This window comes from Ochotona princeps, chromosome 3 (assembly GCF_030435755.1).
Source record: "Ochotona princeps isolate mOchPri1 chromosome 3, mOchPri1.hap1, whole genome shotgun sequence".
Classification (NCBI taxonomy): Eukaryota; Metazoa; Chordata; class Mammalia; order Lagomorpha; family Ochotonidae; genus Ochotona; species Ochotona princeps.
Window position 1 is genome coordinate 104430310 of NC_080834.1, and position 12486 is coordinate 104442795.

Consider the following 12486-nt stretch of genomic DNA (forward strand, 5'->3'; position numbering starts at 1 on the left):
AATATTTAGCATCACTCTTTAAGAGTAACACTTCTGGAGTTTTGGGTGTCGAGAAGAACTACCATCATTAAGAAGTCATACTGATGCGCACTGGGAGCTTGATCCTAATGTCAGATGAGTGCTATGGTTAAGTACCGATGTAGGAAGAAGAGAAGTTCCTTGTAAATGTTACAGTTCAGACTCCATGAGGTAACTAGCATGTTTATCTTGCTCACTGCTCTGTCCCTCAGCAACTGACTCTGTATGAAATGTACTAATAAGTCTCTGTTGAAGGAGTGAATGAATGAGAAGATTTATTTCTAAGTAATTAAATAACTCCATATGGATAAATACCCAGGGAGCAGGAAGGGAGGCAAGGAATCTAGCCAATTAGATCAGTCAAATCAACCCTGGCCATTAACATAGGGACAGATGTTAGAGCCAAGCTATCTATGTACACAAGCAAAGCCTACAATTACTGATTTGATCTCAACTTAGTCAAAAATGCATGGAGAAGATTGGGAGAAGAACACATGTGAATGAATTTAGTAAAATTGCAGATCATCTTTGCGACTTGTCACTGCTTCCCTGTTCTGACCCTTATCCCTATAAGAAACAAGTACTTTACCTATAACTTGGAAGAAAATTTAAAAACTTGCCTTGCCTTGGTTCTCCACACCGCTGGTGATGGTTGTGCTTGTTCACAACCATGTCCTGGCCTTCAATTGCTTACTTTTTGATAACCACTGCATGAAAATCAGCATTGCTGGGGGCCAAAGACCTCAGAGTTGTTAAACCAGTGTTGTTACCCAGTGGGTAACCTCTGTCCACCTTTTGTTTCACATCGGTATCAGGGACACTGCTGAGCCCCTCTGCCATTTGCCTGAAGTCCTGTCTTCCTTTAGACTGCAGGACAACATTCCCTTCACCCTTGTCCCTCTCCCCTGCTTCCACACTACACTATATGAACATTCCTAAGACTCTCCTTTTGTCCTGCTCACTGGTAATTTTCTGAATCACATCACTACACTGCTCTCAACTCCCAGGCCTTGTACACCACAAACCCACGTGTCCCATAAAACCCTCAAAATGGCATGTTTGAACATGGAATCCTGCCTTTAGCCTACAGCCCTATTCTCTGCTCATGGCATCCAATCCAAAAACCTGAACCCATGTGAGATACCTTTGTCTGCCTTACTACCTCAAAATGCATAGATGCCAAGGCTACCAGTTGCCTGCACCTCCTGTTCATTCTTTCAGCACTCATTTGTGTCCCTAGGGGAAGATTTGAATAGGCAGGTCTCTGTCTGCGAGAGCCACTAGCCCAATGAGTCATGATGGCAAGTACAGTCATACAGGTATACATGAGGAAAGCTGCTGCAACCTATTGGAGGCTTCTTAAGATTTATTTATTTGAAAGACAGAGTTGCAAAGGGAGAAAAATATCTTTCACCCACTGGTTCACTTCTCTAACGGCCACAATAGCCAGGACTAGGCCAGGCTGAAGCCACGTGCCAGAAACTTCATCCAGATCTCTCACATGGGAGTAGAGGATGATACATGTGGACCACCCTCTTACTTTCCAGGGTGTATTCACTGGGAGCTGAATCAGAATTGGAGCAGCTGGGACCTGAACAGGCACCCACAAGGGATTCTTGTGTCACAGCCATGGTTTTATGTGCTGCACCACAACCCCAGTCCCATAATGAGTATTTCAGTTCAGAGCGAAGTCAGTGGACCATGAATGGATCACCTACTCAATAAAGATTTAGGAGGAATCTGTGGTCAAGAGGCCTCGCCAAACAAAGACTAAGATGTAGAACTGGAACAGGAAGTCCTCTGTGTCTTACAATGAAGACAGAGTAAAGTGTGGGGAGAGAGAGGCTACAGGAGGTGGAGCAAGGGACAGAGAGAAGAGACTGTGGGGTAGAGCACACGCCTGACAAGTATTGAGAGAGGAAGGGAAATGAGCAGAGTGAATGTGCTTTCACTGAGTGCCTTGGTCTCCTAAGCCCTGTCTCTGCTTGCCTCACTCTGTCCTCTAGCTCACCTTTGGATTTATAACCCTGTCTCAGCCTCACCAGGGCTCCCTTAGCAGTTGAGAGAATGCAGCATCTGACACACATGGTTTCCTTAAGGTTCTGGCCATACCCACTGCCCAGTTCTCAATGTGTTCAGCCACTTGCCACAGAGAACTTCACTCTTCAGCCAGAGTCAAACAAGGAGTCATTCCCAACATTCCCATTTCTCCCTTTGCATGCTGGCACGCTCTTCATCTGCCACCTAGAAGACTTCCCTACTCACCTCCCCGCTCTGTTGCTTTTATTCTCCACCCCAGTAACATCCAAGGCCTCCTCCTTAACTGCTTCATTTTATCTGATCTTCATTTCCATCACTTGACAAATATTAAGTATCTACTATATGTCAGATCCTATGCAACATGCTATAAATAATAAAATTCAACAAATTCTAAGGATGTTTACCTCTCTCTTTCTTTCTCTCTGTCTACACACACACACACACACACACACACACACACCCCTAGTCAAGAATGAAACCAGAACTAGCTACTCATAGATGTAGCAAGTGCTAGGAAGGAAACGAGAGAGTACCACTACAAACTCCTTGCAGGCTCTTTGTTTTTAAGATTGGTTCATTCATCTGGAAGACAAAACTACAGAGCGAGTGAGAAAGACAGAGAAATATTCTGTTCCATGATTGACTCCCACACAGCTGTGACACCTGGGGCTGGGCCAAGCCAAAGCCAAAAGACGGGAACACCATGTGGACCTTCCACATGCGTGGAGGGACCCAAGCATCCATTGCCTTTCCAGGCACATTTGGAGGAAGCTGGATCAGAAGCAAAATATTATCCCCCACATACAAGAAGAAGAAATAGCAAATCCGGAAACAATGACCACACCCACTTTTCCCTAACCCTCGTTCCTTCTCACCAGGATCAACTGTGTAAACATCATCAAGAACGTTTTTTTAAATTTCTTGAAAAGAAGCAAAATGTTAGATAAAGGGATATTTCACAAGTGGTGCTTTAACTTGCTGTAATATATTTTTAAGTAACTTGAACTTTTTAAAGATCTAGTTGAAAAAGTAATCAGATTACTTATATACCTAAGTGACATTAAATTTCAGAAAATAACCCAAGGAAAGCAATTAACGAAATGCCATATTATTCCAGGAAAAATTAAGTATTCACTAAAAGAAAACCAGGATTATCACTTTCTGCAGACAAGGGGCTTTTAATCAATCATTTTTCTTTGCAACAGCATACAGTCTGCCAAAAATTATGTTGAAACCTGGACACTCTAGGGTCACACAGAAATACCTAGGTACTGCATTGCTTGAGAGTAACTGAGATTCCGTCAGCTCCTACATTTGCTGTGTTAGATGTGGGACGTATATTTTCCCTGCTGAACTCTGGTCCTCTAAGCTTATCTCACACACACACACACACACACACATACACACACACACACACAACTACCAAGAAGGACAGACCAAGAGGGTGGGCATATGGGGCATCAGGCTTGGCCCTCCCTGATTTCCTTCCAGTTCATTTTCCCTTCAGACTCACTGTTGCCTGTGGATTTCAACTCCAGACCCACCTGGACCCATTGCACTTGACCGTGTTCGGTCTTACTCTCCTTCTGCTCTGGGAGCTTTTGGTTCTGACTTACATCTGGATTACACTGAGAAGGAACCAAAAGTATAGCCGCATCTAACCGCAGTCTTCCAACTCAAATGTTGCTGCAGTATTTTAAGGTAGAAGGCAAGCCCCCTGCAGCCTGACCACTGGTAAGCAATTAGCGACTCTGAGCTGACAGGCTCAGTGGATCAGAACTTACTGCTCATGCGAACAAGTTCACAGATTTGTCACTAAACAAGCCCTTCAGTTTTGACCTTGCCTGGGGGACTACAACTCTAAGTCTCCCTCTCTCTGTACCTTCTCTTTGACCCAAAGTTTTCTTTGGAAGCTGTAAAAGCTCCATCAAGAGCCAGATGACTGGAGGGAATTGATTTAAAAAGAGAGAGAGAGAGATTTCCATAGTTTTCCTTTTTTGTGTGTGGGGGCGTGGGGGTGGAGGTAGGCAGGATCTTCTACATTTCATTTTTAAAAAATAGAGCTGGGCGTGAGTTTAGTTCCCTGAAGCTCATGTCTAAAGTTGGCAGCCAGGTGGTCAGGAGCTCCCACTGCAGTCCTCACCACTGGTTCCCTCCCCGGTGCCTTGCACCTGCCAGGAGTCCAGCCTCCTTTCACCCCTATGTCTGCTACTCTCTGTAATGCGAACAGCCTCCTACTGCCTAGCACAGCTGTTTTGCACCTAAATTGCAAGTTTTTCCAAGTAAATGCTTGCTAATCTTTTAAAATCATTTTTAGAAATGACATATAGTTTTAATCTTGGCCAAATGCCTTACAAATATATCCTTTCAATCAAAAAAACTGACATAAGGTTAAAACCAGAGGACAGAGCCATACAAAACCATAGGATCATTAACTTGGTGATGTGAAAGAAATCATACTTAGTCAGTATATTCAGTAAGTATACACTAGCCCTTTCCAAGGGCTTGACCACGAAGTTGGGGGACCTCTATTCCAACTCTGCTGCAATATGTATACTGATGTAAATCAATTTAACAGATATTAAGAACTAGCAGAGGTCCATTTTCACAGCCTTTGAGGCCAGTGAATGGAAGATCTCTCTCTCTCTCTCCTCTCTGTAACTCTGCCTTTCAAATAAAAATAAAATGAATCTTAAAAATGTCATCCTTGGGACAGATTAAATACCTTCTTGATAATGTTCTACAGTCATTAAAAAGATGGTAATTCCAAGAAAAGATGTTTCTGATAGGATTGTTAAGGTAACTAAGATAGAACTGGTTGAACAATCTGACTCATTTGCCTGTAAATACAATGTTGAGTCTGCACCGTGGCTCAGTGGGTTAAAGTTATCACCTGAGCTCGGCTAGATTTCAACCCCAACTGAGCCATATATGAGCTATATGTGGATATGGATGAGCCGTGGCTGGGCTGAAACTCTCAACAGCAGGAACCAGAATGGGTTGAAGAGCAGTGCTGGCCGAAGGACCTGCTGGTATGCGTGAAGCCTGACACCAGGAGGGGTCTGATGGAGGAATCTGAACAGTTCCTCTGACAGGACACTGACCCTACAAATAAACGCAGGAAGTATGGAGGTAAACAACCAGGAAGAGGCTTTGGAAAGTGACCCACTGTCATACATTTGGCTCGGGTTTGGGGGCAGACCAGGCTGAGTCAGTTCACGTCATCCACTGGCAAATCCGAGCGCTGGAACTGTGTGGGAGCCTGGCCAGGTTTGGTTGCGATAAAAACAGTACAAAACACAAAATGCCAAGGAGAAATGGCCTGTGCCAGTAGGAAATGCAGCGTCCAACCAGCACACCTCCCACTGGTTTAGGTGAGGGACTAGTGTGTGATGGGCAGAGCCGGGGAGGGCTGCGATACTCATTAGTTCCAATGGAGGTCGGGGCTCAGAAAAGAACCAACCCAGGGGTTACAACCACCAGCTGATTGGAGTGATGGACTGTGGCGGGCACTGTGCTTACTAGTAGTGCATGTACGAGTCTGGACTGGGAACACCTCAAAGTTTCTTTGGGGATTCCCCTGAACAAAATGGAGGAATCAAAACATTAACCAAGAAAAGATGGAAGATGGAGTAGATCAATCAACCACCTCAGTTATATGTTTGCAGTGAAAAACTGGACAAGGGGAAACTCTAAGATGGACTATGTCAATCAGTGGGCTCTGCACCAGTCTCATCGTACCTGGATTGTTGCTGATGATATGTTGGAGCTTCTAATTGATCAAGGTGATGCTCTGCTGGCTCTGCCTTCAAACCTGAGAGGGCCTCCCTAAGAGGCCGTTGAACTTGACTGGACAGTGGGATGCTGGACTCTGTATGGTGTGAGCTTGTAATTAGGGAATCCCAACAGAACCTGAGCTGTGGTTATGCATCATGGTGAAGGAATTCACCATGGGGGAAGGGTTTGGGGTGAAGGGGGAGAATCCCAGTACCTATAATTGTGTCATGTAATACAATGTAATTAATGAATAAATGAACAGAAATAAATAAATAAATAAATGTATCTTAAAAAAAAAAAGTTACCACCTGAAATGCTGGTATCCCTTGTGGGCAGCTGATTTGAAGCCCAGCTGCTCCTCTTCCAATTCTGCTAGCAGCGTATATCTTTGGGAAACAGCAATGGATGGCCTAAGTGCTTGGGTTCCTGCCACCCATGTGAGAGACTGGTGGATCTCCAGGCTCCTGGTTTCAGACTAGCCCTGTCCAGGCCACTGCAGCCATTTTAGTAGCCCAAGGTCTCTTTCTCTATCTGCCCTTCCTTTCTCCCTCTATGTATTTCTGTCTTTCAAGAAAATACATCTTTTTAAAAAGTTATGCAATGACTCAGTGACTCGAATTCTTGCCTTGCATATGCTGGGATTCCATATGGACACCAATTTGTATTCCAGCTGCTCCACTTCCCATCCAGCTCCCTGATTGTGGCCTAAGAAAGCAACAGAGGATGGCCCAAAGACTTGGCACTCTGCATCTGAGTGAGAGACCCAAAAGGAGCTCCTGGCTCCTGACTTCAGATTGGCTCAGCTGCAGCCATTATAGCCACTTGAGGAGTGAATCAGAAGATGGAAGATCTCTCTCTCTCTCTCTCTCTGTCTCTCTGTCTCTGTGTAAATCTGACTTTCCAGTAAAAAATAAATAAATCTTAAGAACAACAACAACAAAAAGTTACAACAGTGTGAATGTATGTTCGTCTGCACTTACCCTGTTAAAAAGAGAAAGACATGCAGCACATTACCTTCAGGGATGCCTTCTGTGGAGAGGGGCAGGAATGGAGTGGGAGAATGGCATTGAGATGCTTTTACGTCTTAACTCTGTCTACTTCTATAAGCGTTTGTAGATTACTTCCTGGTGTAAATAGTTTATAATGAGTAGAAAATGCTTTTGTAAGGGTTTGTTTTCCCCCTTAGTACCATTAGATGAATTGCCAAAACTCCCTGTTCATGAGGAACAAAGTTGCAGATACACAGGAAGTCCTTCTTTTGCCGGGAACATGGGCCAAGGATTCGCACGCATGCTGTCAGGTCAGTTCTGAAGTGCTTGGTGATTAATATGTGCTTCTGAGCTGCCATTGATCGTATAATCTGGCTCTCAATGGGATTCAAATATTCCACAGCTTGACTCAATTCCATTTTATAGGATATAATTTCACCCAAGCCAGGAATCCAGACCCCCCTAGATAAAAGATCTTTATTAGGCACCTGCGTCGGAGAGCCTGAGTCACAAAACAGATGCTACTCTAGAATTAGCGGAGATGATGACACATTTTTTTTTCAAGCATATATTGATTTTGAACAGCAGAACACCTTCCCTGTAGAAAAGCACAATGTGAATCATAGCACTGTATACATTGGAAATGATCTCTCTTCAGAATGTTGATTCAGACAATGCTCTCGGGCTGAAAGTAGCCCAGAGCTCACTCAAGCCTGCCCTTGCCTGTGTCTGCTGGAACAAGGCAACTGCTCACAGCAGGTCCAAATGAAGGGAACAGAAATGGTCAGCTATGGCCAAGGAACCCAGGACATGGCAAGGGGCATCTCACCCTACACTTTGAAGAATGCACCTGGCTCTCAATTTGCACCCTCTTTCAAAAAAAAAAAAACTTTTTGCATCACCTCCCCATCCACCCACTCACCCAGAGTGGCCTTGAACTGAAATGTTAAAACACATAAGCTAATATGAAGCCAAGTATAGTATGTATTTATTATTAATATATCTTAAACATCAGCATATTTTAAAAAGACCAATATCTGCCTAGAAATAATGTATTAATTCAGAATGCTCACTCCTTTAAACTCTGAAAATATTTAAATTTGTAAACACATGGCTCTAAGAGTGTCAAACAAGAATTGAGAATTGGTATTACTACGATCAGTAAAACTTTCAAAGAAAAGATTGATAATCAGGACCAATATACCTCTTGGAGACACAAAATCTAAGAACCGTATTATGGGCTAATACATACTAGTCTCTTTACCTAGAGAAATAAAGGAGTTACAAGGGTCATAGAAAAAATAAGTGGAACTATGCCCTTGTCAAAGCCATCAATAAATAAGAAATGCCTTTTTACTGCTTCGTTGTGTGAAATTACCCCATACTTGCTCAATGAAATAATGCACCGAGAAGAGCATTTCAGTCTTAATACAGGAAATAAGTATGACCTCCTCAAAGGCAACCTTTCCTAATCCTTTTGAATGACTATGATTTCTCGTTTTACCGTGGGAAAACTTTGTGAAGAGCCAACAATAGAGACCACCTTAGTCGATTGTCTAGGCACACAATCTAACCAAGCTGGGAGAACTAACCTCAAAAGGCAAGAAAGACAGCTCTGTGAACTTAACTCCATGGTCCCGTGGATGTCAGCCCGGGAAAGACCTCCAGAGCTTCCCAGGTTTCCACTAGTCCCAGACATAATGTATGAAATTGCTTTGCCGTTTAACACTTATGGAAGAAACCCAAAGAGAAAATTTTGCCTTGAGTTAAGAAATGATTTCTTAGATGTTACACCCAAAGCACTATCCAAAAAGGAAAAAAAATTGACAAATTTAGATTGCATCAAAATTTAGTATTTCTGGGTCCAGTGTTGTGTGTGATACAGCAAATTAAGCTGTTGCCTGTAAAGCTGCATCCAATATGAGCAACAGTTTAAGTTCCAACTGCTTCATCTCCAATTTACCTTACTAATGGTTTTGGGAAAGTAGCAGAAGATGGCCTAAGCGCTTGGGATACTGCTACCCACATGGCAGGTCTACATGGAGTTTCTAGCACTTGACTAGTTACTGTTGTGACTAGTTGGGGAGGAAACCAGCAGATGGAAAATTTCTTGCTTTCCCCATATCTCCCTCCCTCTCTGAAACTCTCCTTTTCAAAAAATTAAGTGTTTCAAAGGTTAAATAATTCAGGGTCAGCCTCGTGAGGTACTAGGATAAGGCTCCCTCTGTAGCACCATCATCCCATATGGGTGCCAGCACAGTCCCATTTGCTCCACTTCCAACCCAGCTCCCTGCTAATGTGTCTGAGAAAGCAATGGTAAATGCCCTGAAATTTGAGCCTCTGCACCCATGTGGGAGTCCTAGAAGAAGCTTCTGACTCCTGGCTTTGGATTGTATCAACTCAGCTCCTACCTTTGCGGACATTTGAGGAGTAAAACAGCAGACTGAAGATCTATCGCTCCTTCTCTCTCCTTAACTTTGCCTTTCAAATAAAAATAAATGTAAATCAAATCTCTTTTTTTAAAAGTTAAGTGTTTCTGTCTTCCAATTCACCACTAAGGTAATGAGAAAACAAGCCACTAGAGGAGAGAAAATGTTTATAATCATACACATTTGATTTATGGCTATATTTATAATGCATAAATGTATTTCATATATACACATTTGGTTTATGTTAAGAATATGTAAAGAATCCACACAGTAATAAAAGGCAAATTGCCTAGTGAAAAATGGATTAAAATTTTCAATAAATACTTCACTATAAAATGTATATTACTGTCTTCTAATCACATAAAAAATATCCATTATCATTAGTTATTAGGAAATTAAAATGACTATGTCATACGAGACAGCTGAATGGTACCTTATAGCCATTTTAAGGTATATAGCAGCCGGGTGCTGTATATAAACTAAAATTGAAATGTCAATGAGCTAATCGTAGGTTCATAGGTTGTGGTTAGGACTTGCTTTTTTTTTTTTTTTTTTTTTAACATACTGGTTACTCAAAACCATGTCAATTCCATAATATTGCAAACTGCTGTTGATGTTATATTGGGACTCTTAATTGACTGGGATGATATTCTACCAGCTCTAACTTCGGACCAGAAATGGTCTCCCCAAGAAACTGTTCAACCCATCTGGACAATACGTAGCTGGACTCCATGCTTGGTATATGTTTGCAAGGAAAGAATCTTGATTGAATTTGAACTGTAATACTGCATCAAGGTGGAGGAATCCACCAGGGGGAGGGGAGGGAGAGGGGTGGGGGGATTCCCAGAGCCTATGAAACTGTCACATAATGCAAAATAATTAATAAAAAAAATGACTATGTCATATAAAATTACCTAAGCACTGAAACATCAACAATAAAAAAGATTGACAAGACCAAATGCTGATGCGCTATACTTTGCTAGAAGGAAAGTAAAATGAGATGATCACGTTGGAAAAATGAGTTTGCCAGATTTTTTTCCCAAGTTAACCATACAGTTCTCAAAAGACTCAGCAATTCACCTTTCTGGTATCTATCCAAGAAGAAATAAAAGCAGTAATATCCTTTGAAAAACATGTACATAAGTGTTCACAGAATTACCATTCATAAGAAGCAAAAGATTAAAAGTAACTCTACACAGGAAGAAGCCCAAATGGATAAACAAAACGCGACACCAAACAGCAACAGCAGATACATCCAACAACTTGGCTGATCCTCCAAACAATGTTTCAAAGTAAAAAAAAAAAAAAAAAAAGCCAGGTACAAGAGACTACACATTGTGATTTCACATTTGCAAGATTTACAGCCATGTTCAAACTAGAGAGCATAGTTGCATCTGGAGCTGCAGGTGGGCATGTGACTGATTAGAAACAAGTACAGGGAATTCTTTGGAAGAAGGGAAATGCTCTAAAGCTGAATCATGTGTTTCAAAGATGTATAACTTACAAAAATCATCAAAGTATCAAAAATCATTATTTGGTTCACAAGCACATACACCAAGAATACATATTAGATAGAATGAGCTGAAGCATCCTGAGGTTAAAAAAAAATTTTTTTTCCTGAGTTACTATACCTAAGTTAGTAAAGTCAAGCCATCCTGAGTCCTTTGCAACATTGTTTGCCATTGAAAAGCTAGCAATAATCTAATGTTCATCAACAAGCAATGGTTACACAACACAAAACTCACCATACTGTGAAAACCATGTGGATGCAGCTGTAAGAACAGAGGAGGAAAAAAAGAAAAGAAAGAGACAGAGAGAGAGAGAGGAAGGAAGGAAACAAGGAAGGAAGGAAGGAAGGAAGGAAGGAAGGAAGGAAGGAAGTCCTCAAGTTGTGTGAACAAGCAGGAGCAAAGCCAAGTCATAGAACAATAATAAACAATGTCATTTTTTTAAACTGGAGTGAAATAGAGGCAGAGACAGAGAAATAGAGACCATATTACATATTTCATCTTCACCCCCACACTTCTCCCACCACCAAATGCTCACCATAAGAGCCAGGAACTCAGCACAGGCCTCCCCTGTGGGTAGCAGAAACTCATTTCCTTGAACTGTCATCCCTGCCTCCGTGGACGCATACTAGAAGGATGCTGGACTCACAGATGGGTATTGAACATAGGTACTGTCATTCAGGGATATGTGCATCTAAGCTGAACAGCCTCCTCTAAATGGCATTGCTTACATCTCACACAATGCTAAGCTGCAAAAAGCTAACCTCCAAGAAAAGAGTGAGACCATGAGGGCAGAAGGGGACTTCTGTTTTTAAAATATGTTCTTCACTGTTTGAGTTCTTCTAAATAAGCGTGGGCTGCTTCAGCAGGTTGAGCATGGTGTTTTAGCGCTTTGTGTCGCCCTCGACTACGTATCACTTCTCCGCAATCCTGCTGCTGGGGAAGCCATGTTCCCCTTGAAAGAATACTAGAATAAACGACTTTGAAGTTTATCAGAAGATACACAATAGGATTCTCTTTCAACCAGCAACTGTTGGCGTTATAACCTAGTAGCAATGATAATAATGACCATATTTTATGCACATTGTTTGGGGCACAAAAATCTACAATCTAATGGTATCATCCGGTTTTAGAAGGAACTGTGATGCTTCAGAGGTCGAGCCACTTGCCCAAGGCCACACAGGTGAGGCCCATTATTTAAAGTCTGGTGATTTTATGCCATTACCCGGCCCATCATGGACACAACATTGCCCCTGAGGCACTGCAGGATCCTGGTGGTTTTGTAAATCATCAGAGAAAGATTCAATTATATATAGTATAGTCCAGATTTTATCCATACTTTGTTGTGTTATAATCCCTGGAAAAGTGTTCAGCCATGGTATAATACACACGGTTACCCCTTGTTAAGGATATTTGAACAAATGCGTCTGGCCAGGCTGAAATGCAGAGAACTTGGGTTGATCCCTTCCTTACCCCTGTATGAGAGAGAAGGTTCCTTCAATTCTTAATTCAGAAATCTCTCCATGTTCTTTTCTCCAGAATCAGGACCGGATTCTCTAAACCTGAGGGCACAGGGGTGAGGAGGAGGTTGATAAGCCACCACCGGCAAAAACCTGTGGGTTCCAGGGCCTCCTGACTCCCTTCCCTGCGCTTCCCTAACTGCTGGGGCACCTGTGACAATCTTTTGGTCAACAGACCTTCACACACTCCAGCAGCCTGTATACG